The 7,638-nt window shown below is 36.0% G+C and overlaps 1 pseudogene; it reads right to left on the minus strand.

Annotated features, from left to right (window-relative positions):
• Positions 1–5,896: 5,896 nt before the first annotated feature.
• Positions 5,897–5,987, minus strand: LOC123464147 (annotated as a pseudogene).
• Positions 5,988–7,638: the final 1,651 nt, after the last annotated feature.

Here is a 7,638-nt window from a genome sequence, read left to right on the forward strand (position 1 = left end):
TGATGTTGGTTTTGTTGCTTTGATTTTGCATGTTTCTCATTTATCTTTTGGGACTTGTACCTGTGGGACTATTGCATTGGTTGGATATTTTTGCTTTCATGTATTCTTTGAATTGAAGTATCTGGGATGTCAACATGGGGCTAGGTTGTGACAGGGTTGAGTTTCAGTTTCTCCCTACTCATTGGAAATGCAACTCAGAATTAAACACTCAGCCTGTGGATTCCAGACATCAGGCATAGTCTGCACCCTGGAAGCAGAAGACTAAACACAGAACAATTACAACTGATTGATAAGCACACCTTGAAGACACAGTAACAGCCAACTAGAAAAAAATCAACCCACAATTCCAGTAGCTTTATAGCAATAAAAGAGCAAGGAGAATAGCAAGGCTACAATGAAAGCATTGATTCTTAAATGTAGGAATGGGAGCTGGAGAGATGGCTTAGCACTTAAGGCACTTGCCTGCAAAGCCTAAGGACCCAGGTTAGATTCTCCAGGTCCCTTGTAAGCCAGAGCCAGATTCATAAGGTGGAACATGTGTCTGGAGTTCATTTTCAGTGGCTAGAGACTCTGGCATGCCCTTTTTCTCTTCTTTCTCTGTCTCTCTCTCTCTCTCTTCCTTTGTCTCTGTCTCAAATGAAAATAAATAAATAAATGTAGAAATTGAAATAAAAGATCCTAAGGGTATTTTTGAGAGAGACAAGATAGAAGAAGAAAAAGTACTAGAAGATCAGTAAATAAGAAGAGGAGATGACTTAGATCCTAATGCAGGTGAAACAAACTACAAAGAAAAAAAAACTGAACAGTTTAAAACAATGAAAATGAGAAGTACTATAGATGGGAGAAAGGTGATGAGAACAAAAGCAACACAAGTATAAGCAGCTGATCTGACTTCGCCAGAACCCAAGGAAAGTCACATGTTGGACTGTGAGCAATTGTAATCCCGGAGCACGGGTGTCAGGAAGAGGCAGAGACAGAAGAATTCCTTGCGAGCTCACAGTCCAGCTACCCTGACATGCAGGAGTGAATAATTAGAACCTCTGACTCAAACAAGCTGGAAGGTGACATAGTATGTGTGCACGAGCAGATAGGAATGGCAAACCCACCACTACACCTTAGGGCTGGACACTAAGATGTACCCAGTGACAATGCCTCCAGCCAGGTGGCTTTAGATGCAAACTACAAACTAATAAACACTGAATATATTGGGGGGGCATCTATTCAAACTACCACATATACCTATACAAATAAAATAATAATTCATACACAGTAATATGCATAAATACTTCACCTTGGTCATTCTTCAATCATTGACGATAATGTGTTATGGACTGAATATTTGATGCTGCTTACTTTACATACTATCATTCTTCCAAAGTTTAAACTCATTTTATATTATAAATTATGTTATAATAATTAGTGGGACTCAGCACCAGGAAGGAATTTAGTTAAATATTTGATTTATGTTCCTCCTTCCTTTTACTTATCAAGTTTTTTAGATACCAATATATTCTTAAAAATGGTTTTAGGTTTTATTGGAAACAAAGATATTTCTAGTTCCACATTCCCATGTATTCTATACATATAGATATTTATTATAAATAATTAAATAACAGATGTTCACTAGAGTTTGAAATCCTATTTTTCACCATAGCTACAGAGGCTTATATTGCTTAGTAGATTTTGTTTTTCTTTTAATACAAAAGCAAAGAAATTCTAAAATAATCATCCTAACTTAGTATTTTAATAAATAGTAATGCCACATTGTGTTATTTTCAAAAGTGAACTATGGAATTTTCATCTACATTAACTCAATCAGAGAAAATTTGTTCATTCGTTCACTATATGGCTATTTAGCATCTTCTATGCAGAAGTAATGTTTCTGGTGTTTGATAGTACATTAGAAAATTAAAGAAACTGTTTAACAACCAGTTCATGTCCAGTGTATTCTATATTATTGTAGATAAATCATTATGTCTTTTTTTAATAAAAATTATCATTTTAAAAAAAAGAATATGCCAGTAATTGGGGGAAAATTTATCAAATCATATACAAACAATAAATGAACAAAATGTAAAATGGAGTTAATCTCATTAGGAACTAAATAAATACACATTAATAGTGTATTACTTAACTTATAGACAAAGGCATACAGACAGGTACAAAACATAAACCTTTTTTACAACTCAGAACTCATTGTTCAGTATGAATTCTAACACACATGAGGATTAAAATCATTATGCTTTTAGGAGCTAACTTATTTAACAAAGTGATATAGAAGCTTCTCAAAATTAATAAACTAGATGAGAGCATTTTTTTAGTAATTTATTTATTTGCAGCAGAGAGAGAGAGAAGATAAATAGACAGAGAGAATGGGCACACCAGGGCTTCCAGCTGTTGCAAACTCCAGATACACATGCCATTTTGTGCATCTGGTGCATCTGGTTTTAGGTGGGTACTGGGTAGTTGAACCAGGGTCATTAGGCTTTGCAGGCAAGTTCTTTGATTGCTGAATCATCTCTCTGTAGCCTACTTAGCTGAATTTTTAAGAAAAATCTTTTTTTACAGTTCTTTTTAAAATATTTATTATATATGGACATATGTGGTATGCAAACAACACATGTTGTTACCATCCTTTCCCTCCTCCCTGCCCCTTTTCTGAGGAGGCCTTCTTCATTGGGGATGCAGGTCAACCCCATGGGGACTGTGGGTCATGAATTATGGGGGTAGGCAATGTCTCTGTGCAAAATGCCCCAACTTGTCACTGTAACAATCTTTCTGCCCTGAGGGTGGTTTTAATAGATATTGAAATATAATTCCACATACAACTTGGGTCATACCAGGTCCTTATAAGTTGGTTTTAATTTTAGTCCTTTTAAATGATGAATGTAACTGAGCCTACCTTTAGATGTCTTATTATGCTCTCATATTCATTTTTACAAGTTCCTTGTCATGCTTAGTTTGGCTAGAAGAAATGTCAAATAATTTTTTATTGTTCTCTGTTTGCTTATCGAAAAAGGATAACCTAAGCAATGAAAATCAAACTGAACACTTTTGACAGCTTTTGTTTCCTTGGCTGCTTTGTAATACCTCCACGAATCATTCCAGAATCAGATATGCTGCCTCATACCCAACCATTTTGCCCATAATTTATGAAGCATGCATGGCTTTGTTTGTTTCCCCGAAGCTTCACTGACTCTAGGCTTGAGAACAACACTTATTTTGACTGGAGCACTGAGTAAATACAATTTCACATTTTAAAGGGAATCATTTATCAAATACATTCCATTAAAAAATGGGATAATTCAAGATAATATTTATGTTTTCTTCCTGCCTCTAATGTTGACTGTTCAAATAACATTGTAGTATATGGATTAAGCTACCATTGCTAGATTTCCCTGGATAAAAGACAACATGACTATTATCTTGTTGACTGTGCATTTGTTGCATCTGCTTTTTAAAATGCTTTTAATTATGAGAGAGAATATAGATGTACCAGAGCTGGTCACTGTGCTTTGTGCTTCACGTGGGTATTAGGGAACTGAATGCAGGCAAGCAGGCTTTGCAAGCAAGTGCCTTTAACCTCTGAACCATCTCTCCTGCCCAGTTGTATCTACTTTCTCTTCTCCATGTATCTTTGAATTATTTTATGTTGGCATGTTCTCAAACACTTCAGCGTATATTTTGATAAAAAAAAAAAAGTCATGCAATTAATTTGGGGAATGTAAATTTAGGAAAAGTTCTATAAGCACCCAAACTTGGGTTAAATAACTTTAGTATGTTTTCCCAGCATGTGTCATAAATTCAAAACTGTTTTGAAGCTTCCTAATTTATAGCTATCACAAATCCATACATTTGAATATGAATGATGGTCATGCGTGACAATATAATGAAAGAATAGATTGCAGATAAATTTCTACCAACTATTTTAAATATAGACGGTTCGTGAGAGTACACCATAATTTGGATTTGACATTTTCTGGTAGATTCACTTCCATGAGATGAATGAAACATGGTAAAATCTCTTTCTGGCAAAACAGGAAATCACGGTAATGAAAATATAAAACAACTATGAAATATTTTCCCTTGGAAAGTTTCTGTGCTATTCATAGGCACAGATTAAAGTCTCTTTACTCTGACATAATTACCATATTCAGAAGACCTCAGCATTCATCTCAGACGAACATATGTTTAATATCAATCAAAATAACTTGTGGGGGTTACAGTATGCTCTTAGCTTAGAACACTAATTGCATCAGTAACATTTTGAAGAAGGAAAAATTTTATGTGAATATCAGGCCTCAGTGAATGATCAAGAGGAAATGAGCACAGAATTAACTGGTCTATTTATTAGTAGATGCTGAAATATGATAAACACATGGCAGGGAATGTGAAAACCTGTCAAACCTTGATGTGAGTCATAGATGTTTGCTTTCTTTAGGCACATAGCTGATATGTTATGTCATATACTCTTTCAGGTATCAAACAGTAAAGTGAGACGCACACATTAGTTACCAAGAAAGTACCACCTTAATGACCATCATTTTCAACTCAACATTGGACGACAACCCAGAAACATGGATATCATGACCAAAATATAACACTGTCATGATCATGAACTTAGAAACTATTATAAAAATTCTCATAAAGTTTTAAAGGCTAAACAAAGCAGAAATGGGAAATTTTGAAGTCAACATGTAGAAGAATGAAACTCTATCTTGCATGAATTTTAAAACCTACTTCAAAATCGACAGTCAATTTTAATGTAAGGCTGGTTTCATTTAACTGCTGGAGGAAAACACAGAGAAAAACTGTCAAGTTAAAGCATAAGGAAGGGCTTTCTGAATGGGAATCCAGCAGCTCAGGGCATGAGAGTAATGAGGACTGAAAAATATGGATAAGAAACCAGAAGGCTTCTGAACATCAATGGAAACCATCAGCAATAAGTCAGCCAGGATGGGAGAGATGTCCAGGTAAGATGAGAGTGTCATAGTCATGCCATAGCAGCTGGTGGGGGTGGAGGGATGAGAAGAAAAACAGCAAAATACAGTCTTCTACTGAAAACTGGAAATGCATAAGGAATTATCCACTTCAGCAGAGAAGCAAGAGAGACTTGGAGCTTCTAGAGAGCAGTCAACCAGCCAGAATCAGCAACTACTGGTCTGCACAGCTGCCCTGCTCTGCCTGGGCCGCAGCAGAAAGCAGGTGAAGGGATTTTCCACTCACACCAGCCTCCTGGCAAAGCCAAGAAACCTGAAGGAGAGGACAACAGAGACCAGCTGAGAAGCTCATGAGAAAGAGTATCAAGGGGGCCAGCTACGCAGCTCAAGTACACCCTCCACAGGCACCCTCAGCAGCCTCTTCCTCCAACTGCCAGTGCCAGCATTCCCTGGAGACCTGGGGAAGAAAGAGGAGCTGCTCGGCACCAAGCACAGTCAGTCAGAACCACAGACCCCAGCCAGACTAGCCAACCCTACAATGCAGTAAAGAGGGACACAAGTGGCACAAAGCACAGGTGAGACCAAAGCCTTCCCAAAATATAACAGGGCCTACTTACATCGGATCAGCACCTGCCCTAAAGCCAGGTGCACATAAGCCTGCACTGGAAGTGCTAATCACACCTTCCAAGTCAGGGTTGGTTATGTGTTATATTTGCTCAATGGTTGGCTTTGCTATTCTTACATATGCTGTAATTTGGGATCATCCTTTGTAGGTTCCTGATGTATAGGGCCTTTGTCTTCTTCTGTCATGATTGAGGGTAGGGTCTCACTTGCCCCCTCCCCCACCAAGGCTGACCTGGAACCCTTTACAGACCAGTAATCTCAGCCTCCTAGTTTATAGGATTAAGGGTGCATAGCAGCAGACACACTTAGGGGATTTAATTTTGTTATATTATGTATTTTATTTTATTTATTTTTTTGTTCCTCTCCACGGAAATCTTTAGTAAAAGACGAAAGATTTATTTGATTTGAAGAGAAACCAGAGTATATTATATTATCTATTTTAATACTCATTCTTACATATATACTCTGTACTGGATTTGACTGAATCCTTATATTGTGAAGTTAAATTTTAGAATTTGCCTGTATTCTGTACCATTCTCCTACACAAATACTTTCATAACAGGAAATCCAAAACCTAGGTACGCTTCTGCTGTTACATTGGAAATAATATAAGTGCCACATCTTGTACCTTAAACTCCTACCCTGAAGATATATAATGTCAGACTTACATGTCTAAGAATACTGCAGATAATTAGAAAACCCTAGCACCAAATTAACCCAAGATGCAAAAATTTCTACATTATAATACAAGAAACACAAAAGTCAAGACAACCAAATAATTCAACCAAAACTTAAAAATCCATCAGATGATCTCTATTGATACTTATTTAGATGAAATGCCTGACAAAGAATGATTATAACTATGTTCAAAGAAATGAAAGGAATCAAAGAAGGAAACAAATTCCTGAAGGAGAACATAGGAAACCAACCTAATGAAATAAGGAGGTTAATAGAAGACATGAGTAAGAAAATATAAATAATGAAGAAATATCAATCAGAAATATTAGAAATGAAAAAAAAACAGTAAGTCAAATAAAAATCTCTGTAGAAAATCTGACCAATAAAATTGATGCAGGAGAGAACAGAATATCTATTCTAGAAGACCAATTGACAGGTCTAATACAATCCAAACTAGAGAAAGAAACTCTAATAGGGAGGTATGAATGGGAATTTGAAGACATTCAGGACACTATGAAGAGATCAAACATAAGAATTCAGGATATAGTAGAAGGAAAAGAATTTCCCTCTAAAGGCATAGTAGGTGTTTTTACCAAAATCATACAAGAAAAGGTTCCACACATGGGAAAGAGATGTCATACATACACAAGAAGTCTCTTTGCCATATAATTAAACTACTAAACAAACACACAAACCAAAGAAAATATACTGAAAGCAGTTATAGAGAAACATCTTGTCACTAAAAAGGCAAGCACATCAGGATAAAAACAGATTACTCAACACAAATTTTCAATTCCAAAAGGGTTTGAAATGATGTACTCCATGTTCTAAACGATAACAACTGTTAACCAAGATTATTTAGCAAAGGTATCCATTTAACCTGACAAAGAAATAAAGACATTCCACAACAAAAACAGGCTAAAGTATATATGACCTCGAAGCCAGCTCTATAGAAAATACATGAAGGGATCCTTCACACTGAAGAGAAAATAGAGAATACACATGAAAATACTGGAAAAAATAAACCATGCTCATATAATAGTTAATCCAAGAGAGTAAAGAAAAAGAAAAAGAAAAACAAGAAACACTACAACACAAGAAGATTGGTGAGAATAAATACATACCTTTCAATAATAACTCTCATTATCAATGGCCTCAATGTCCCAAACAAAAGACACAGGCTCTCAGATTAGATTAAAAGGCAGGATCCTTCTGCTTGCTCCTCCAAGAAACTCACCTTTCCATAAAAGGCAACACTATGTTAAAATGAAAGGATGGAAAATACTATTTCAAGTAAATGGGGCAAAATGGGAGAAAATGTTTACCATTTATATGCTTCACATGGGGTTGTTACCCTGATTCCATAAAGAACTGAAAAAGTTAAATACCTAAACAA

The sequence above is a fragment of the Jaculus jaculus genome, chromosome 10, assembly GCF_020740685.1.
Source record: "Jaculus jaculus isolate mJacJac1 chromosome 10, mJacJac1.mat.Y.cur, whole genome shotgun sequence".
Classification (NCBI taxonomy): domain Eukaryota; kingdom Metazoa; phylum Chordata; class Mammalia; order Rodentia; family Dipodidae; genus Jaculus; species Jaculus jaculus.